We start from the raw sequence: 22,894 nt of genomic DNA on the forward strand, positions 1-22,894 counted from the left end.
TTCACAACCAACCCAAGTTTTATCTGGATACTTTTTCTAATCATGTATAAGGACCTTTCAAGGAGCAATGGTAAAGAATAAAATTTTTCCATTGCATTGTCTCCCAGGGATGTTCTGACATTCCCTATAAAGTCCATCATAGGCAGCTACCCACCAGACTCTTTGTGTGCCCTGAGAGACAGGTCCCCCACTAGGTGAGAAACTGAGTCTCATTCAGGAAGAGCTAGAAGCAGCTAACACGGTGCCACGTGCAGAACTTGCTTTAACCATCAGTCCTTTCCCTTGGTCCTTGTTTCCATGATTTTGGGCATCAGCCTCTCCCTCGCCCTCAGCTCCTCCTTCCAGTGTCGCCTTTGGAACTGGGTCCACACCGTCTGTCACCCCTTCCTTTGCTTTCCCAGGACCACTAGGCTCATTTGGGACCCCAAGCCCCACTCTGGGGCAGCAGTGGTCAGAGGCTCTTCAATCCGCATCCCTGAGGAATTGACCTAAGGCAGCCTGCTAGGAAAAACTAGCCAAAAGCAGACGTGATGAGTTCGATTTGCTGTATCTGATACTCGACCAAGCAATGGGCTGCAAACAAGGGAGAGATGATTGACACTTACCCGTGCAATCCTGATGACTGATTATGTTAGGTCTCATGACCAATTGTGTCTTTAGAGAGTAAAACATTCTGAGTCCAAATAAAAATACAAGCAGGTTTTTGTCTGGCAACTTTGTGGGGAAGCAAAGAAAGCATCCTTAGCAAAGGAGAGTGCAGAGGTGGACAGCATCGTTCCCTCCAGGGAGAGAGGCGCGTGCGCCACCGGCAATGCTGGGTCCCGGTGAGTCCGCTCTCATGGAGACAGAGGGCCACGGTCCTCTCCTCTCCTCCCAGCAGGTACACCAGCAACAGCATCTGCTGCGGCAGGTCTGACACTTCAGGGTTTTGCGGAACGTGAACCTTCATATTCTCTTCTCTGAGAAATGGCCCGATAAGCAGGAAAAACACTGTCCCGTAAGAACCCCTATCAAGGGGTTCTAACCCCAAGGGCTTCCCTGGTGGTCCGGGGTAAAGAATCCGTCTGCCACTGCAGGGGACATGATCTGATCCTGGTTCGGGAAGATCCCACATGGTGCTTAGCAGCTAAGGCCGAGAGCCTCAACTGCTGAGCGCGTGTGTGGCAACAGCTGAAGCCCGTGTACCTAGAGCCCATGCTCTGTAGCAAGAAAAGCTGGTGCAACAAGAGGCCTGCACGGAACAGCCAAGAGGAGCCTCGCTCACCGCAGCTAGAGAAAAGCCCACACAGCTGTGGAGACCCACCACAGCCAAAAATAAATAAATAAGTTTATTTAAAAAAGGGAAAACAGACTACCCCCAGAGCTCCAACCAAGGTGACTGGTTCAAGGGGGGAAATTAAAATGTGAATCACCTCCAGTCAAGTGAGACCATGTCCATGTTACTTAACTATCTGGAAACTAAGTAGGCAAAGCCCAACCTGGATTATTGAGGAAGGAAGGAAATCCAGAAAGCCAGCGTTTTGCCATGATTATTCAGAGAAAAGAGACAGGGATGGTGATCAATCTTCAGCTCCGTAGTAAAGCAGTGACCTCGGTGGTCAAATCAGGGTGGCCAGATGTCGGGCCTGGACCCCATTCTCTTCCTGGCCCTTTCTACACTAACCTGGCCACTTGGAGATTCACTTCATTGCTGTGGTCACTGCCAGGGTGCCTCCTGTCCTAGAGGGGCACCAGGAAGGGAGGGCGTGATATTTCCCTCTACGCACTCACATCTCCCACTGTGCATTACTGTTTTGACATTTACATCGGTTCCCCTGAATCCAGACCATCATGGGATGACGGACAGATCTGCTTTCCCGGGAGTTCAAAGCCAAGGGTAAGCCCCTGAGCACAGTGACTTTATCTGGGGAAGGCCACCCTCTGAGGTTAGCTAGGGTGCGTGGATGCCTTTTCCAGCAGCAACAGGTAGCATCAGGGTCTGTCAGATGGCGTTTTTGCTCCGTAAACTTGCCAACCAGCGTCACCACTAGGCACCTCTTTCCTTACACGAACAACAGTGGACTGGCTTTGATGTTCTCAGAGCTCAATCCCCGTGAGGCGCTCCTTCGGAAACACCATTGACTTTCTTGTCTCTGTCTCTCTCTTCTTTTCTTGTTTTTCTTTCACATGTCAAAAAAGCACAGTCTCTTGCAAAACTTAGACCTCGGGGCTTCTGCTTGGGTTTGACACACAAAACAAATGAACTCTTTTCAGCTAATTGATCATGTCCTCAGCTCCCAGTGGAGTGCGGGGTCGTTTATGCATGAGAAAGTCTGCCAGTCTTGACAGGAGGCTGTCTCTCAGGTAGGTAAGACACCTGTGATGAAGTGATCCATTGAGAAAGCCTATTTTCCTGCTGCATAAAAACAGGCCTGAAGACAAGACTACGTGAGCTGTCAGAGGCAGGCCTTCTGAATGCAATTCCAGGGAAGTGACATGCCACCATCATTCAAGTTAATGTCTATTTGTGCAATGATATTGTTGGAAATAATCGACCAATTCATCAAAAGAGAACATCAGACTTTGGAGGAGGGGAAGGAGTGGGCTTTTTCAGTTCTAATGAAATAAACGACATTTCTGTTTACCATGTGTCAGCTTTAACTAGTCAACAAACACTCGTAATGATTTCCAAATTTTGAGACATGCTCCAGTTATAAGGATAAGCAATTTTTTAGATTTATGGACAGAGTGTTTCTCCCATGAACATTCAGCTTTGATAATTATCAGGAGGACTATTTGTTACGTCTCAGAAGTTAAGTGCATGATAAATGGAATGCCTTTTATTGGCTGCAATTTTCCAAATGGAAAGAAGGCCCGTTTCCTTGAAAATCAACTCAAATGCATTAATAACAATTGTAGAGTTTTTCAGGGCTGCATGTTGATAGTAAGCCTAAAAGTATAGATTGTACGACCTATGTATGAAGATGGCGTTCATTCTCAAAGCAGGCACAACTGATATCAGAATGGTTCCAGCGATCCTGCCCAGGCTGACCTGCTGGATAACAGCTCATAGGGTCAGATATGCCCTCCTAGGAGTCTGGTCAGCATCTCAGCTCAGCAAGCTCCATGGCCACTTAGAATCCCAGCTGAAACCTGGAATCCCAAGAATGTGTTTGCATTATCCAAGACTCTCCCCTCATCTGGGGTCCACCCTGGGATTCCATTCTAGTGACTTTATGGAATGCCACTAATCACTCATTACTTAGTTCCCAGGATCCGCTTAAGAACTTGTTTACTTGTTAACAGAGGGGGTGGGCATCTAGCCTTTGGAGTCAACTGAATATCAAAACTAAGATAAACTTCTCTGACATGCTCAGAGTGTTCTTGGACTGTTGATCTGGAGGAAATCAGGGGATCAGGGTTGCCATTCTGATTCTCCAAATAAACGCAGGGGAAGGTCATCCGACAGTCTGCCTGGGAGCCCTGCCTGCTTGTGAGTCCGTTCACAGTCCCCGACTGGTCCTGAGATGGTGTTTCTGAGTGCGTTTGCTGAATTGAGTAAGTACAGCTTGGGTTTATACCCTTTCCTGCCAGACATCTAGTTCTGAAAAAAATCAGAAGCCTGTGCTTCAGCCACACAAAGCTAGTGAGACACTTCCTGCTGTGTTGGGAAAAGATGTCTCTCACCATAAGATCGCCATTAACCACTCTCAGTGGTCAAGCAAGACTGCAGAACAAAGACCCCCCCCCCCCCCCCACACACACACACACGCACAGGTAATCTTTTGCAGTCACCACAGGTCACACAGAGTTCATAATATTTCACCCACATTGTGTTTGCACTGGGGCTTCCCTGGTGGCTCAGACATTAAAGAATCTGCCTGCAATGCAGACTACCCAGGTTCGATTCCTGGGTTGGGAAGATCCCCTGGAAAAAGGAATGGCAATACACTCTAGTATTCTTGCCTGGCGAATCCCATGGGCAAAGGAGCCTGATGGGCTACACTCCATGGAGTTGCAGAGAGCTGGACATGAATGAGCGACTAATATTTTCGACTTTCTTTCTTCTTTAATTTGCAAGAAAATGCCTGAGGGACCACACATCCTCATGGACCTAGAACCTCTGAGCCCAGATGTTAGGTGGCTTGTGTGTGTGACTGTTTTTGTGGGGACAGCTTCCAGGATGAGGTCTAAGAACCATCCTGTATGATAGATTCTCCAATAAACACAGTCAGGGCCTGGTCTGTGCATCTTTAAAGCCCCGCAGCCACTGGGTCACGTGTATCAAACAAACTAGTTCATCTCCAGGCAGGGAGGGCCTTGCGCTGCATTTACTAATTTTATACCAAGAGCACCAAACGATGTTGTCTAGGGAACAGGATAAGAGGATGGGGGCTTAGGAACCGGGAATTTCATTCTGTCTCTCCTGCTAATTCTCCTGTGACCTCGGCCCAGCCCTCTAAATTGTTTCTATCTGCAGAGTGAAGATAATGGACAGAGGCCCCCCCATCCCAAAGGAGCGCTGCAGATTAATTAGGCGGCTCATCTGAGATTCACAGTGATGTGAACCCACAGGAAGAGCAGTGTGAGAACAAAGGCTGGTGGCAGACCCGGGACCACACCAGAGCCGGCCGGGAATCCATTTGGTAACACACCGGAATCGGTTAATTAACTGGCATTAGGAAGGGGTTACGTTTCCCAGGGGTTAATGGAAAGATCAAACTTGCTAGAACGGGCCTAGAGACGTGTGACTCCAGGGCTCCTTTGTTCTGAAAGAGGACTGGGCCCTCAACACCACACCTAACCTGCGTCTACTTCTGGTCCTTTCCAAAACCTTCTAGAAACCTGAAGTGGGTAATCTGCAGCTGGCACAGTTTTGTTTTGTTTTTTTTTCAGTGAAAAATGAAATCTAATTCTTCTGTGTGTGTATGTGTGTGTGTGGTGTGTGTATGTGTTTGCTAAGTCCCTTCAGTTGTGTCCAGCCCAGTGACCTTGTGGACTGTAGCCTGCCAGGCTCCTCTGTCCAGGGGATTCTTCAGACAAAAATACTGGAGTGGGTTGCCATTTCCTCCTCCATGGCATAGTCCCAACCCAGGGATCAAACCTGGTCTCCAGCATTGCAGGCGGATTCTTTACTGTCTGAGCCACAAGGGAATCCCAAAGAGCTTGGGATCTCAAAGAGCTCGACACGACTGAGTGACTCAAGAGCAGCAAAAACAGCAGATCTCTAAAAGAGAAGTGTCGGGACTCAAGTGTGAACGTGGGGGTCATCCATACTTCGGGGAGCACCGAACGTCCCAGTGGCTCTGGAGCAGAGTCCCTGCTCTCCTCCTGCCCCCCAGGCCTGCCCCACAAAGCCCCCACCTTCTTTCTACCCTCCCTTCTCTGCTCTGCTCACTGTCTATTGAAAAATTATGCACCATGTTCAAGTTGAGAGTTCTGTTTTATTCGGCAGGAATTTTTAGGACTTCAAGCTTCAGAGGCAGCATCTCAAGTGACCCTGAAAGAACAATTCCAGGGAGGCCAGAGTGGGAGGGGGAATCCAGGTTATATAGAAGGTTTTCAACAAAGGGCAGGTAGTCTGACAATCAAAAGAGAAAACCATGCATTTCAAGGATTGAAGCACTTTCCTATGTACGGAAAGATGCAAGAGTGTGTTGTTGTTCAGTCGCTCAGTTGTGTCCAACTCTCAGCAACCCCATGGACTGCAGCACGCCAGACCTCCCTGTCCATCACCAACTCCTGGAGCTTGCTCAAACTCATGTCCATTGAGTCAGTGATGCCATCCAATCATCTCATCCTCTGTCACCCCCTTCTCTTCCTGCCTTTAACTTTTCTCAACATCAGTGACTTTTCTGATGAGTCTGGGCTCACTGAAATCATTCCTTTGATATGCATCTCAGCTATCTGTGGCCAGAATCTTGTGTTTTCACATCCTGAGTCTCCTCAGGGCTCACCGTAGGGAGTGGCTGCAGTCTGATGGCTGCCAGATAGCAGGCATCCTTTCCTTCCTGACTTCCCTCAAGGTTCACCAGCTCACCATTCATGGTGGCTGCAATTGCTGGTGACTGTGACATCCTTTTTTACGGATATGGCAGCAAATATTCCATTTCTCATCACCCACCACCCATTTCTCTGCTTCGTGATCAACAAGGATGGATAAAGGTCTCCTGTGCTGCGGGCAGATTCTTTACAACACACATATGTGTTTTTCGCTGGGGCTTCCCAGGTGGCAAAGAACCCACCGGCCAATGCAGGAGACATGAGACGTGGGTTCGATCGCTGGGGTGGGAAGATCCCCTGGGGGAGGGCATGGCAACCCACTCCAGTATTCTTGCCTGGAGAATCCCATGACAGAGGAGTCTGGTGGGCTACAGTCCACAGGGTCACAAAGAATCGGACACAATGGAAGCTACCAAGCATGCCTGCTTTCCTCCTGTGGATTTGTCATTTTCAGTTTCAAGCTCAGTCAGCCAGGGGCCTTGAGAGGATCGTTCCCCTTGCACCCCGTACCCTTCATATGAAATGTGACTTGCTGGGTCCTCTGACCTCACAGGAAGGTGGGGGTTGGACCGTCCAGCTGCTCCCACCACCTGTCCTGCTCCTTATAGACACTATTAACATCACGTGACCACATAGAGTCCTTGACAGGCTGTGTCTCCCAGAGCCAGTCTGCACTGTGCACTTGGCTTTGGGGGCTGTTCATGACCCAGCTCTGCCCTGGCTACTTGCAAGTGGTTTCCATCATTTTCCAAAGTCTCCTGGGCCCTGGAGCCAGGCAGCTTGCTGGTTTTCCGTGATGGTCTGCTGATGGCACTCTGCCCCATGTCCCTCAGCTCGGTGCTTGGCCTTTCCTGAGTAGGTCAGACCCACTAAATGCTTCCAGAAGGCCTTTGCAGACCTTCTCAAGACTCCTGGCATTTCCTTAGCTGGGATTTCTGGGCCATTTATACGTTCCAGTCATTGTCTTTCCTGATCCATTTCTAAAGAAGATACTTCTCGTCACGCTCTTTGCTGTCACCTTGCTCTGTTTGTTGTCATGGCCTTTCTCGTGGCCTGAATTAATTGCATGGTCATTTGTTGGACAGTTTACTCATCTTCCCAGCAATAGATGTAACCCATGAGGGCCTGGGCATCGTCTGTCTTCTAAAAAACATATGTCCCCATCATAGAGAACTGGATGTGAAGGCCAGTCACACAGCCACAACCACAGGCAACCCCAGGCACTCACCAGGACCCCACTGGTCCAGAGCTTCACCTGCACTGGCGAATCCAACCCTCACGCATCTGACCAGGTCCGTGAAGCTATTGCCCATAGACGGGTGGACACACTGAGCGTCGGCAGGTAAAAACACCTGCCTGGACACACACCACTCACATGTGGCCCAGCCAAGATTCAAACACAGAGGTCAGGCTCATGCTTTCGCCTGACAGATGCTATATTATAAAGACTTAATGATCACTTGTGAGTGGATTATTCAGTGAGCGAAAATTATTTACATCCCCTGCAGGCTCCTGGTAGCCTTGGTAAATGGGACCCTTCAGTAAATGCCATGCCCTTGGCTGACTGATCCCATGGAGCTTGGTCTGCAAGGACGAGCTGACCCGTCCATATGCACACCTAAGGAAACTCTTAACTGACTCTTCAGTATCTATTCTAATAAAGTCAAGGAAAATTGAGAACCACTTTTCAGAAAGAGCTTTAAAAACAAAAATGCTGCCCATTAATGAGGATTTCTAGTCTTAGGAAGGGCTGGGGCGCATGACTTGGAGAGACATGATGGCAACTGAGGTCCAGAGGCAAATGGCCTCAGTCCAGGAGCCCAGGACACGCTAAGTGGCCCTGAAAGGGCTTGGAGTCACGTGCACAGCAGGTCCGTGAACTTTCCACAGCATTAGATACCTCCTTCTGATTTGCTTTGAACATGGTACGTGCTGATAGACACTAGCAATCAAAATTTTTAATTATCGCAAATGGCTCAGTGCTGCTCAGAGGAGACAACGTCAGACAAATGATTATAATCAGTAATGTCTCAGGACTCTTTAACCCTAAACCTTTATGATTATTTTTACCCACGTTATTAAATAGTGTAATTCATTTATTCATTCCTCATACATTTACTAAGTGCCTGGAATGAGAATGGGTGACCTGTAAGGGTAGGTCTTAGTCATAATTTCTCCTTTATTTTTATTTGGATGTCAGGGAAACACCACGGACATCCCTAGGAGGGAAAGGAGCTGTCAATCGTAGGAGGGCAGAGTGAGGCAGAGGGACATCTAGAAACAAAAGGCATGATGATAAAGGAGTTACACAAATTGGGAGAAGGTTCTCCCGGTTTGTGACGTAGTGACGGCTTACCCGGGCTTCCCGTGCGGCACTAGCGTTAAAGAACACGCCTGCCAGTGCAGGAGTCGTAAGAGACTCGAGTTCCAGTTCCGTCCCTGGGTCGGGAAGCTCCCCTAGAGGAGGAAATGGCAACTGACCTCAGTATTCTTGACTGGAGGAGCCAATGGGCAGAGGAGCCTGGCAGGTCACAAAGAGTCCATGGGGTTGCAAAGAGTCAGACATGACTGAAGCGACTTAGCACACACACAAAATCTCATGTTAAAAATACCTTCTTGGAAACCTCTGGAATAATATTTAGACAAAGATCTGGGCACTCTGGCCCAGCTAACTAGACACCTAAAATTAATAGTCACGTCAGGAAAGGCATCTGGCTGGGGCATTGTATTTGAAAACCTGGTAATCTGGGAGCAATTCACCCAGTGATCATGGCAATCTCATCCAGAAGTATGTGCTGAGTCATAAAGCAGAGGAGCAAGCCTGTGCGCTGCAGCAGTCACAGAGCTCAGACATAGGCCTCTCCCACAGGGAGACCGTCTTCTAAGAACGAGTTGCCTAGAGATGTTTCGTTTTGCTTTTTCTTTCTTTTAAAACAACACCAATCCTCTGATGAAGAAAGGAAGGCTTCCTCTTTGTTTCCTCCCCTGCTCCCAACAGAACAGCTGCGAGAGGAGCAGTGGATTTGAAAGGGGCAGGGCTTCCTGGAGCCCCTGGCTCTGAATTCTCTTTAGATCATGCAGACAAAACAGGCTTTCACAGCCAACTCTTACTCACTCGGCCACAGGGGACCTGGCTCGGCCTCCCGTTCAAAGGCTAAATTTAGGGGAACGACTCCGGCCAAGACTGAAGTAGAGGTCAAAAGAGCGGCCTGATTCCAAGCTGATCTCCCTCTACTGTTTCACGGCGAGAGGCTTCATGTGGAAAGCATCTAAGTTATCACGGGTGGAAAGATCCAAAATCCAAGGAGACTGTCGTGAAGAAGTAAGAAGACCTTTCTGCAGATCCTGCGTCCCTGCGGGGCGGGGGGTCAGGCTGTGGATTCCTGGCACCCCATCCCGGCGGCCTCCCCGCCTTCTCCACCTTCACCCACTTGGCTCACAGCCCTGGCCAGGCTTCCTAGGAATCCGCCCATCATCCAAACAGCGATTCCAGAGAACAGGCTCCTCAACTGGAACGGGGCCGCTCTCCTGAGTCGTCGCTTCCTCGGGGACCTGGGGACGCGAGCGATCAGCACCGAGATCTTTCGCCCCAGCTCAGGCCTGCCCTCACTTGCCTCTTGTGGAGGCTGAGAAAGAGGTTTTCCCTTAGACCCCAGAGGCAGAGGACGGGCCGTGTTTCCCCGAGTCACACGAGGGAACTGGGGGACTTTGACCTCTGATGAAACCTTGCTGAGCTCTGCTCCTTTCCAAGTCACCCTGGAGGACTTCCCCCCAGTCAGCTCGCCTTTCTTGTCTTATTGAATCAGAGAGACAATTTTTTGATGCTCTGCACTCCATTCTCCCTCCAGTCACTGACCCATAAAAGAATAACAGAGAGGAAACTATTTGCCCGGCAGGAACAGAGACGCAGATGTAGAGACGGGGCGTGTGGACACTGTGGTGGGGACTGGGAGGAGGAGTGGGAGACTGGAGTTGCTCTAGACACACTCGTGTGGTAGTCGCTCGGCTGTGTCCAGCTCTTTGAGAACCTGCAGAGCATAGCCTATCAGGCTCCTCTGTCCACAGAATTCTCCAGGCAGGAATTCTGGAGTGGGTAGCCATTCCCTTCTCCAGGGGATCTTCCTGACCCAGGGATCGAACCAGGGTCTCCTGCACTGCAGGCAGATTCTTTACTGTCTGAGCCACCAGGGAATCCTGGTGTGTGTATACACTATTGTGTGTAAAATAGATAGCTGGTGGGAACCTGCTGTAGAACCCAGGGAGCTCAGTTCAGAGCTCTGTGATGACCTAGAGAGGAGGGACGGGGGGATGGGAGGGAGGTCCAGGAGGGAGGGGACAAATACATACCTATACGCCCATACAGCTGAATCACATTGTTTTATACAGAAACTAACACCACGCTGTGAAACCGCTCTACTCCAATTAAAAAGAAAAGAATCAAGAGCTTCACAGGAGAAGGGGTTTGTGTTCCCACTTATTGAGCATCCATCATGTGCCAGGTCCTGTCTTAAGGAATTTGCACGTATTCACTTACTTAATCCCAACAATAACCCTATGAAGTAGACACTATAGATGGCATCTGGCTTTAGAGCTCACTCTGTTTCTCATGGGAAATCAATTTGGGGATGTTCTGTAATAATAACAACTGACATACAAAAAGCTCTATAAAGCTTAAAAAAGTATTTTCAGAGAATTCACCCTATTTCCGTTTCATTACTGCTCGTGAGGTACAGCATTGCTTTTCTTACCATCCAAATCATCCCCATTGAAAGAGCGGGGAATACCAGACTGGGAGAGGTTGAGAGATTAGCCTGGCCTCACCCAGGCTTCCCCGATGACGCTAGTGGTCAAGAACCCTCCTGCCAATCAACGCAGGAGACGTAAGAGACGTGGGTTCAGTCCTTGGGTCAGGAAGATCCCCTGGAGGAGGGCATGGCACCCCACTCCAGTAGTCTTGCCTGAAGAATCCCATGGACAGAGGAGCCTGGCGGGCTGCAGTCCATAGGGTCGCTCAGAGTCAGACACGACTGAAGCGACTTAGCACGCACGCACATCAGCTCCAGGTAAGTGTTTTCTGGAACGTGAAGGTTTGTGCCTTGAACCACCACGCTGCTCCTTTTCCATGGGCTTCCCTCTGGCTCAGTTGGTAAAGAATCTGCCTGCAATGCAGGAGACCTGGGTTCAGTCCCTGGGTCAGGAAAATCCCCTGGAGAAGGGAATGGCTACCCACTCCAGCATTCTTGCCTGGACAATTCCAGGGACGGAGGAGCCTGGCGGGTGACTGTCTGTAAAGTTGCAAAGAGTCCAGCACAACTGAGCAACTAATGCTTTGACTTTTCACTCAGATTTGCAGGCAGGCCGTCTGGCTGTATATCAGGTACTGTGTCCACCTGGACACAGGTCTGCTTGCAGGCAGCCAGGGTTCTATCAGAGATCCAGTCCCTGGCCGAGCCTCAGAGTCTACAAGGTCAGCCAAACCAACAGGAAATCCAGGGTCTTCCCTCCCCGAACCAAAGTTCTCAATTCTCCTCGGCTTGTCATGATGTGATGAGTCTTTGGTCTTCCTGCTTTAAGACCTAAGAATCATCTTTAATAATCTCTTTCCTTCCCTTCTCACATCCAAACCAGGCCCTCAATGTGCCTTTTTTTTTTAACAGCTCAAACAGACAGAACTTTTATTAAACAAATAGATTGTGGTTCAGAAGATAAAGAATCTGCCTGTGATGTGGGAGACCAGTGTTTGATCCCTGGGTCGGGAAGGTCCCCTGGAAGAGGAAATGGCAACCCACTCCAGTATTCTTGCCTGGAGAATTCCATGGACAGAGGAGCCTGGTGGGCTATGGTCCACGGGGTCGCAGAAAGTCAGACACAACTGAGACACTAATACACACACACACACACACACATACACACACACACTCCCGAGATGTGGGAGCGGGCCAGCCCCAAAGGAGTGGCCTCAGTGTGTCTTTTGAAACACACATGTCCGATTGGTGAACCAGGGGCTAGTCCTGGAGCATGACACTGTGCCCTGGCCAAGAGACACAGTGATGGGGGCAAGGGGAGGGACGGGGGTAGAATGGTGATATTTTTATATTCTTATGCAAGAGATGAAACTGGAATGTGGCTCGTTATCCTCCAAGATAAGAAACGTAAGGGGCTCAAAAGAGGGAGGCGAAATGGATGCTCACCCATCACTCGAGGGCCTTCGGAAGACCGCTTGCTTGCCTGCAACTAGCCAAGACAGAGCAGAGGCAGCCTGGGCTGAGACGCCCATGACTCAGAGCTTGAAACGCAGGGCTGGGCTGGTGCTCAGAGGAAAGAAGATCATCTGTGGGCTGATTTTTAGGGGGGAACGAAAGAGCTCTAAGAAAGTAGCTGGTGAAATTAAGTTAAAACTTCTCTGAGAGTCTATGCTTCTCCCTCTGGTTGCACTGTGATCTCCTTGATTCAGGCTTTTCTCAGGAGCTGCTGGTGGTGATTCCATGGGCTCCCAGACAGTCAGGGGCAGCCCCCAGCTCCCCTCCTTACTAGGCTGTTTGGGGGCAGCTCCTCCATCAAGGTCATCCACGATCTATTACTTGCCATGAGCTGGCACTCACTCGCCTCCTCCCCTCTTGTTACGCAGAAGACCTGTGGCACAGAAGGAAAACCTCCTCTTGCCCTCCCCTGCCTTGCTTTGGATCCCATTCGTCTCATCTGCTTAGTAATCAAAGGGCGTGATGACTGATAGACAGTTCCCTCCTGTGTGTTCAGGTCTCCCTCCTTTCTCCTGGGCCCTTCCCATCATCATATAAATATTCCCAACTGAAGAAAAATTCTCCCAGAGGTGAAACGGTCCAGTTACTAAGCCCCATCCCCACCGCACCTAAACGCCTCCATCCTGCCATCCCGTTCAACCCCACCAACGCCGTGAGCCTTCCCCTGCTCACACCCACTACGCTTCCCGTGTCCTCTTTACTTTCCGGGAGTCTTTTCTCAATAATTATGAAATCTGTGGAAACTTGAGAGGAGCAGGGTGACTCCTGGTGATGAGAAGTCTCAGAGAACCTGGCTGGGAAGGCAGACTAGGTTTAGATATATGCAAACGTGCAGAAGAAGGGCCATGAGCCAGAAGAGCCGGCCTCAGTCCTGTCGTCTTTTGATTTAAATCCCCTCTCTGCCTGGGATCAGCATACCATTCTCTTCTTATGGGGCTGTTGGGTCGTAAACCTCTGGTCGTAGGAATCAGAGTTCAAATGTCGGCTAACTTTTGGCTCAGGAACTCCACTGGCAGAAATTGATCCAAATAAAGAAGACAAATTAACAAATATATACATGAGAATGTTCACAGCATTGCTTTTACATGAAAGATATCAGACTTTGAACTGATCATTAATAGAGGCATTATTAAATTATTAAACACATATTGTAGACATGCACAGTATGTATGTGCTGCTGCTGCTGCTGCTGCTAAGTCGCTTCAGTCGTGTCCGACTCTGCGACCCCATAGACGGCAGCCCACCAGGCTCCCCCGTCCCTGGGATTCTCCAGGCAAGAACACTGGAGGGGGTTGCCATTTCCTTCTCCAATGCATGAAAGTGAAAAGTGAAAGTGAAGTCGCTCAGTCTAAGAATGTTAAAACAGATTGGAATATATTGGCATGGCAAATTTATAAGGCAAATTTTTGTAAATAATTATAGTATCACCCTTTAAAAATCATACACACAAACATGCAAAACTGGAGAAAATTCTGGAAATAAATATTAATATTAAGAGTGATATTAGCTAGAGACTACTAGTGATTTTTTTTCCTTTTTCATAATTTATAGTATTACAGTTAATTTTTTTTTACAGTGGTCATATTGTAACTTGCATAATAAAATAAGTTCTCTTAATCTTGGAAATTTTAGGGTCCAGCCTCACCATGCCTTCCACATTTTTAAGTTATCAGCTTAGCTTTGTGTGGCCTGGAGAGAGCATAGTAACCCCAGTTTCCAAAGCAGTGGTTCCCCAGGCTCGTCTCCACCACTCTGGTCATGCTGCTCTTGGTGCTGACTTGTCCTAGAGGAAGGAAGAGGAGAGGGAGATGAAGAAGGGCAGAGAGAGGGAGGGAAGAGAAAGTGGACAAGCAAGGACCCTGTCTGCCGGTGAGATTCAGCCCAGTCTGTAATTTTCAGTTATTTAAACTGTTGATCTGCGTCTCCAACAATTCAGTTCAGTCGCTCAGTCTTGTCCGACTCTCTGGGACCCCATGGACCGCAGCACTACAGGCCTCCCTGTCCATCACCAACTCCCGGAGTTAACCAAACCCGTGTCCATGGAGTTGGTGATGCCATCCAACCATCTCATCCTCTGTCATCCCCTTCTCCTCCCACCTTCAATCTTTCCCATCATCAGGGTCTTTTCAAATGAGTCAGTTCTTCACATTAGGTGGCCAAAGTATTGGAGTTTCAGCTTCAGCATCAGTCCTTCCAATGAATATTCAGGACGGATTTCCACAATGCATATGTAAATCTCCGTTGAAGTATATTATGAAACACCCTGTATGAAAACACTCAGGAACAACAGTTAACACGCATTCATGTGCCCCAAGCACCACGAGGTCAAGCAAACTGTATTGCAGGGCAAGCAAGGAGATCCAGTGACTCGTGCCCTGAAAAGCCTTGAGCTCCTGATGGGTTCTCAGGGTCTCAGGGTCTCAGGATGTGTGATCAGCTCTCGGACAATTCTCTGTTTGGTTGGTTTGGTGTGGTGGGTGATGTGGTAACAGGGCTGGGTCGTGGGGATTAACATTCTCAGTCCTGAGGCTCCAGGAGGCCCAGGGCTAGGCATTCATGACAATCAAGCAGTCAACTTATTCCATTTGGTGGGGTAGGGAGTGTCACATCTGCAAAACAACTCAGGAAATGTGCATCAAATTCTGTTCTCTATTCAACAGGTACTTCAGAGAGGAGCTAAAGCAGAGGATATGGGGTAAGCCCCACCCCTGTCCTGGGAAGGTCCCATAGCGTCCTGGTCGGTTACACAATCTGCGGGTGACCAACGGCAGTGCTGCTCTTGTTCTTCTGTAACTAGTGGTGATAGACAGGCAGTTCCTTCAGTCTCTCTAACTGAAGATCTTGTCGTTCAGTCACTCAGTCACGTTCGACTCTTTGCAACCCCGTGGACTGTAGCACACCACGCCTCCCTGTTCATCGCCAACTCCTGGAGCTTGCTCAAACTCATATCCACTGAGTCGACAATGCCATCCAACCATCTCATCCTCTGTCATCCCCTTCTCCTTCCGCCTTCAATCTTTCCCAGCACCAGGGTCTTTTCAAATGAGTGAGTTCTTCGCATCAGGTGGCCAAAGCATTGGAGTTTCAGCTTCAGCCTCAGTCCTTCCAATGAACACTCAGGACTGATTTCCTTTAGGATGGACTGGTTGGATCTCCTTGCAGTCCAAGGGACTCACAAGAGTCTTCAGCACCACAGTGTGAAAGCATCAGCTCTTCAGCGCCCAGCCTTCTTTATGGTTCAACTCCACATCCGTACAGGACTGCTAGTAAAACCACAGCTTTGACTATAGACTTGCCGCTGCTGCTGCTAAGTCGCTTCAGTCATCTCCGACTCTGTGCGACCCCATAGACAGCAGCCCACCAGGCTTCCCTGTCCATGGGATTTTCCAGGCAAGAGTACTAGAGCGGGGTGCCATTGCCTTCTCCGGACTATAGACTTGGGTCACTCTAAACGTGACAGGTCAGGGCCATTTCAACAAGACACAGCTATATGTGGGGCTCCTCCCCATTCAAGTGGAAGATAATGATGGCTTTCTAGTAGACTTTTCATACATCTTGCAAAATCTCCTCTGGATGGGTTTCTGCATTTGCGTGGTTTCTGCTGTCATCACTCAGAGGAAAATAATCCAAATAAAAAAGGCTGCTAGGGTCCAATGTATAGGATTTTTCTGCAGTTCTGCCTGTTTCTGCCTCACACTGCCAATCAGCCACCAAGTGCCCCTGAGGAAGAGAGCCATCTGTTCCCAAAGCTCTGACAGTTGAAAGAGAAGAATCCACCTTCTAGCTAAATTCCAACACGTAATGATGATGACGTCCGCCCTGAGACGAAGGCCAGGTCTCTAATACGAGTGAGCTGGCCTCTATCTTGAGCTATTTTCAACCCTGTGTCTCCTGCGCATTTGGCTGCTTGCTTATTTTTGTTAGAAAGACAGACTTGTTCGTTTGCCAGGAAAGCCTCTAATATCCTGCCACCAACATCTGCACAGAATAGAATGCTCTGGAGGATCAGATGGGGGAAAAAAATAACTTCCCTCTGAAAGGGGTGAGGAAGATAGTGGCGTTTCTGTTTGAAGCAACAGAATGTGTAAGAAAGAGCGCCAGCCCGGCCACACCAAGGAGCCATTGTGTGCGGCCGCTGCGCCACGTCCCCGGGCTGGGAGCCCGCCGACCGGGATGAAGGCCCTGGGATGCCTGTCGGTGCCCGCGGCATCTGCTGGGCAGACACAGCGCCTTTCTGCTGCCGCTCAATATGTTCCTTGTGCATAAGGGCCTCAAAGGGCGCTTTACAATGTGGCCGACACGCATCGCTCTCTCTTCCATCCAACTGCGGAGTCTACGCAGCAGAGTAGGGCCAATGGATGCACCCGTAGAGAAGCAGTGTTTGCCGCACTGCAGACGCGAAGCAAATAACTGAAGACAGAATGAGAGCAGAGAGCAAGAGAGGGAGGGAGGGAGGGATGGAGGGCGGGAGGAAGAAGGGAAGGGGGAATCTGCGCCTTTGACCAACTCGCATCTGCTCTTCCTGCAGTTCCAGGCAGCACCCAGCAGCAGGCCTGGCAGAGAACACAGCACCGGTGAATGTCTACCGGGTGGAGAATGCTCTTGACTGCTCATGGATTTACACTAGAGTAAAATGAACACTTACAGTGGGGGCTTACCAGGTGGTGCTGGTGGTAAAAAGAAACTGGCCTGCCAATGCAGAGGATGTAAGAGACATGGGTTTGATCCCTGGGTTGGGAAGGTCCCCTGGAGAAGGGCATGGCCACCTACTCCAGTATTCTTTCCTGAAGGAGCCCGTGGACAGAGGAGCCTGGTGGGTTATGGTCCATGGAGGTGGTGGGGGTGGGGGGGGGTCGCAAAGTTCAGACACAATTGAAGCGACTTAGCACAGAACAAGGTTATAGTAAAACAAACAAACAAACAAAAAAGAATGCTAGTGTTGACAGCACTTAAATAAGTACCTTAAATGAATTGGTTTTATAAAAAGGGGGATTTTGATCCATTCTGAGAGTTGATAATTTTTTGTCACCACATCTTCTAAGCTCCAGGCCCATTTCTAACGTGGAAGCAAGGGGCTGCCATCAGGTGGAATGAGCGTGTTTTGGCAAGTGGTAGGCAGCCTCCCTGTTCCAAACAGGGCCCTCTGCGGGCTGAGATCCTTTGGCCAAAGAGACGGCGCCCTTCACTGCTCCTTTGTTTCACAGCACTAAGAATAAGGCATGGTCAGAGGTGGGCTGACAGCTCAGCTGGTAAAGAATACGCCTGCAAACAGGAGACCCTGGTTCCATTCCCAGGTCAGGAAGATCCGCTGGAGAAGGGAAAGGCTACCCACATCATTATTCTTGGGCTTCCCCCGTGGCTTAGCTCATAAAGAATCCACCTGCAATGCAGAAGACCCCGGTTCCATTCCCAGGTCAGGAAGATCTGTTGGAGAAGAGAAAGGCTACCCACTCCAGTATTCTTGGGCTTCCCCCGTGGCTCAGCTACTAAAGAATCCACCCACAATGCGGGAGACCTGGGTTTGATCCCTGGGTTGGGAAGATCCCCTGGAGAAGGGAAAGGCTACCCACTCCAGTATTCTGGCCTGGAGAATTCCATGAATGTATAGTCCATGGGGTCACAAAGAGCTGGACACCATTGAGCGGCTTTCACTTTCACTTTCAGAGGTGGAGGGGCCCGCTTGCATGACACATCCCCAGGCTGACAGATGAGTTAAAATGCCTTAGAAGAGCAGAGACAGGGGGCCACCCTGAGGGTCTGCCTCCTCCTCAGAGGCAGCTGTGACGCCTCAAAGCTCTACCTCTCACCTATAGGAGGGTTGAAAATCTTACAGATGGAATGCCAGTTTTCGGAGAAATCTCATTTCCTAACTCACCTAAGTAAGTGGGAGCAATGGCTTTGAACCTGGGCTCCAAAGCCTCACCCACCACCATATATAAAGATTTCAGCCCAAAAGGCCTCTGGAATGTGAGGCATCCGATTCTGCCGACGACCGTAAGGCCAACGCTCTGTTGCTATAGTTCTCTTTCTCTCTTCCTTATTCTCTTTTCAATTAAATACAGGCGTCATCTGTGTCTTTACAACAATCTCACCTACTCTCATCGGGAAAAAGTCTAAAATAACATCTTGTTTGTGTCAAAGTCTTCCAAATAATTTAACTGTGCTTTCCATAGCAACACCTGTTTCCCTCCAATTTTGCTGCATTTTATCTCACAGTATTTAATTACATACATATTAATAATCGGGCTTCCCAGGTAGTGCTAGTAGTAAAGAACCCTCCTGCCAGTGGAGGAGATGTAAGGGACGGGGGTTTGATCCCTGGGTCGGGAAGATCCCCTGGAGAAGGGAATGGTAACCCACTCCAGTCTTCTTGCCTGGAGAATCCCATGGATGGAGGAGCCTTTGGGGGCTATAGTCCATGGGGTTACAAAGGGTCGGACACGACTGAAGCAACTTAGCACAGCACAGCACATATTCATAATTACAGTGACATAGAGAGGTGTGGGCAGAGACACGTGGTAAAGATGCCACAGAAGAGAGGAAGCAGAAGAACGTGGTACCCACACCAGCAAGGAGACACCCGCACAGAATTCATCATCTTGGCCTCGGGTGGGATATTCAGCAAAGGCATGGGGTCTGTTCCCGGAAGTTGCTGAGAGAACTTCTACTTCACCCGATTTTCTTTAGGGACCATTCGATGGAGGCCTGCAGGGCTGGGGTGGCAGCCTGTGCGGTTTCTCACACCTCCCGTCTTTCTTCAGCTAAGACGGTAAACTGGCTCCTTGCTGCACCGCAGTCTCTGTGCCGGGCCTGTGTATCCATTTGCTCATGGAGCCATTCCATGACTGAGCTGCAAACCAGGTCATGAACTCACAAGGCGCCAAAATCCCAAAAGCGAAACACTTTTATTTCTCCCTTGTGTCCCAGCCAACTAGTCCTCCCGCCCACGAAAACACGCATTATCAGCTTCTTGCCTCTTCCAGTGCTACCGAACTTGCTTTTCCGGGCCCCTGGGAAGCTGACAGGCAATGTCTGGATGGCCATGAGCCCACGAGGTGGATACGTCCCTGTGGGAACACGCTGCCCCAGCAGTGTTGTCGCTCAGTCGTGTCTGACTCTTTGCAACCCCACTGACCATAGCCCTCCAGGCTCCTCTGTCCATGGAGCTCTCCAGGCAAGAATACTGGAGTGGGGAGCCATTCCCTTCTCCAGGGGATCTTCCCAGACCAGGGACTGAACACAGGTCTCCTGCATTGCAGGCAGATTCCTGCCCCCCACTAAGGGCACCCCAAAATTATACCACACCTTCCATAGCTCCAACTCATAGCTTTTCATCCTTGAAAGTGAAAAGGAAAGTCACTCAATTGTGTCCAACTCTTTGCAACCCCATGGCCTATACAGTCCATGGAGTTCTTCAGGCCAGAATACTGGAGTGGGTAGCCATTTCCTTCTTTAGAGATCTTCCCAACCCAGGGATCGAACCTAGGTCTCCCACATTGCAGGCAGATTCTTTACCAGCTGAGCCACCAGGGAAGCCCAAGAACACTGGAGTGGGTAGCCTATCCCTCCTCCAGGGGATCTTCCCAACCCAGGAATTGGACAGTGGTCTCCTGCATTGCAGGAGGATTCTTTATCCCTGAGCCACTGGGGAAGCCCCATCCTAGGTGGGTATAATAAGCAGAAAGCAGCACACTAAAGATGAAGCTATGTTGTGTGAGACTAGAACTTCTATAGTTAGAATTCTGTTATAAAATCATCTTTAAGTAGTCAGTTTTTATGACTGGAAGGCACTTGTTAAGAGGACAACATTCTACCCCTGAAACAAGTTCCAGGTTGGCACTGGCCATTGGATAAGGCAATGGCCACCCACTCCAATATTCTTGGGAGAATCCCATGGACAGAGGAGACTGGAGGGCTATAGTCCATGGGGTCTCGAAGAGTTAGACACTGAGTAACTAGCACACATGGAGCTCACTAGGCTGAGCCACCCAAAATACGCCTCTGGCTCGAGGATTAGCTGAACTAAAGGCGACCGAGTCCCAGCAGACATAGGAAAAGCTCTTTACCGCCCACCAGCTGCCTAAAAATAGGAAATAAGAGTCTCCTTTTGTAAAGGAAATTCCCACTACTAACGGTGTTCTCCTACCAGGAAGAGAGCGACTCCAGACGCGAATCTCATCACCTGAGAGACTCTCGCCTGCGTAACAAGACGGTCTTCATTCACGTAGGTTTTCTCCCCTCATCTTCCCATAACTTGCCTTTCCCTCTTGGAAGTTCAAAATCCCTTTTCCTTCATTGGTCTAAGGTGTGTATACGCCTCCATCACCTGGCTGCCTCCTTGAGGCTCATTTCTTTGTGAAACTTCCCTGCATATGTCCTTACTTGAATCTTTTTTTCCCTCCAGTTAACCTTTTTATCAGTCATCAAATCAAGGAGAAAGAGGTAATTGTCCACCCTTGGTATCATACATTTGCGTAGCTTGTTCAGTTCATTGTTATGTGTGTTTGTGAGGGGGTCGTGGATTGAGGATTTTTAATTCAGGGTAATTTTCGGGCATAACTTAACAATATTGAGATATAGCAGACATGTGTTTCCCACCAACACTTTTGCTCTGGACCCATCAAAGCAGTGTATGAGGACCATGATGTTCATAACAGAAACAGAACATGTTTCCCACCCCTCTGCCTACAGTTTTTGCCACTAGAATTTCTTAATTTGCTCTTACCATAGGGCTTCCTTGGTGGCTCAGATGGTAAAGAAACTGCCTGCCAGTGAAGGACACCCAGGTTCAACCGCTGGGTCAGGAAGGCCCCCTGGAGAAGGGCATGGCAACCCACTCCAGTATTCTTGCCTGGAGAACCCCATGGACAGAGGAGCCTGGTGGGCTGCAGTCCATGGGGCCGCCAAGAATCAGACACAACTGAGCGACTAACACAGTAAGAGAGTTGTTGGTAATGATTTCCTTACCTTCCCCCAAGATGATTTTCTCTGTAATTAAGGGAGATCCCTGAAATGTAAATACTCTTCCGAGAGCTAAAGCAGGGGCTCTAAGCAGACCACCACCCCACCAGCTGCCGCTGGCATGCACAGGGAGGTTGGCCTTTTCCCTGAAACAAGAAGCACCGATATTGACAAACTGGGAATTTTCACACCAATCCTCAGAAATTAGATGTGAAACCCCAGAGGCTACATTTCTCCAAGGCAGGGATTGGCAGGAGCTGGGCCATTGGCATCCATTGGACAACAAGCTGCTGGTCAAGGACTCCAGGCTCTTCACCCGGAGACAGACGCGACCTCCCTTCATCCCTCTTCCTCTTCCCCTGTCTATCCTCAGCAGCGTCACCTGCCTGGCCAGGGGCTCTGGGGCCTGCCATCCCAAAGGAGGGCTTTCCTAGATGAAGAGCAAGCTGGCAAGAGAGTGGACGTGGAACATGCTGGTCTCCATGCTCCTCCAGTCAGAATTCTGTGGTTCCTGGGAGTTTACAATTTGTGGTCCTAGACGACGTCTGTCCTCTTTCTGAGGTGTGGACAGGTCCCCTTAGGGTTCATCAAGCAGGTTAACAACAAAACTGGTTCTCTGAAATCTGAATTTACTTTCCACTAGTTCAATGTTTACTCCAGCAACAAAAATAAAATCACAGAGGAAAAACTGAAAAGAAATGAAATGCCTGCATGAAGTATCCTGACAAGATCTAGCTGACACGATCTCAATGCCAAACCACGCTTGGAAACAAGCTCCTCGGTTCCCCCTGTAATTTATGTGAACTTTTGGGTTTTATTCATTTCCAATTAACCTTCAAGTCATCCTTGGATTTGTATTTCTAAAACCTGATAGAGTTTATCCCTCTCACTGGCAAAATCCATCCCAGATATTGAATGCAAGCTTCTGAGACTGGAGGGAGCTTCTGCTTCCTCGCTTGCATCTTGCAAAGGAATCAGAGTTTTTACTAGATGGGATTGCTCTCATTAGTGGACGTGACTTTCAGCCCAGCCTCTGTGTTTTGTTTTGTTTTGTTTTGTTTTGTTTAATCACTAAGGGGATTGTGAGGGGAATCAAATATTCTTTTTTTTTTCTTTAATCAAAGAAGTGGAAAATTTTATTTCAGCCAAATTTGAGAATTATAACCCAGAAAGAGCATCTCAGAAACCTCTGAGAACTGTTTCTTCTTCCTTTCAAAGATTTGCATTCTATAATAGCAACGGAAACGAAGCGAAAACAATACAAAATACTTCACTGCATTTCCGTGACAGAGAGGAACTTGGGGCTGAAGCTCCCACACGAGATGATTCGATGTACTCTACAGAGCCTATCGTCAAGCTGGTGTTAAGCTATAGTGATGCAACTTTATCGCTTGCTCGGAGTTACCGGGGGTCAGCAAACTGTCCTCTGTGGGTTCAGCCATGCCTGTTTTTCCAAATAGTACTGTTAGTTGCTCAGTTGTGTCCAACTCTTTGGGACCCCATGGACTGTAGTTTGCCAGGCTCCTCTGTCCGTAGGATTTTCCAGGCAAGAATACTGGAGCGGGTTGCCATTTCCTCCTCCAGGGAATCTTCCCAAGCCAGGGATCAAACCCACATCTCTTATATCTCCCGCATTGGCAGGCAGGTTCTTTACCAGGAATGCCACCTGGGAAGCCCCCAGTAGATTTTCC

The 22,894-nt window shown here is 49.1% G+C and overlaps 1 long non-coding RNA gene across 1 annotated transcript; it reads left to right on the forward strand.

Moving 5' to 3' along the window:
* The first annotated feature begins 3,384 nt into the window (after positions 1-3,384).
* On the forward strand, positions 3,385-15,139 carry LOC113902555. The gene is made up of 3 exons (XR_003513861.1): positions 3,385-3,537; positions 4,460-4,625; positions 14,903-15,139. It is a non-coding gene; the product is annotated as an uncharacterized LOC113902555 (long non-coding RNA).
* Positions 15,140-22,894: the final 7,755 nt, after the last annotated feature.

This window comes from Bos indicus x Bos taurus, chromosome 12 (genome assembly GCF_003369695.1).
Source record: "Bos indicus x Bos taurus breed Angus x Brahman F1 hybrid chromosome 12, Bos_hybrid_MaternalHap_v2.0, whole genome shotgun sequence".
In the NCBI taxonomy this organism is placed as follows: Eukaryota; Metazoa; Chordata; class Mammalia; order Artiodactyla; family Bovidae; genus Bos; species Bos indicus x Bos taurus.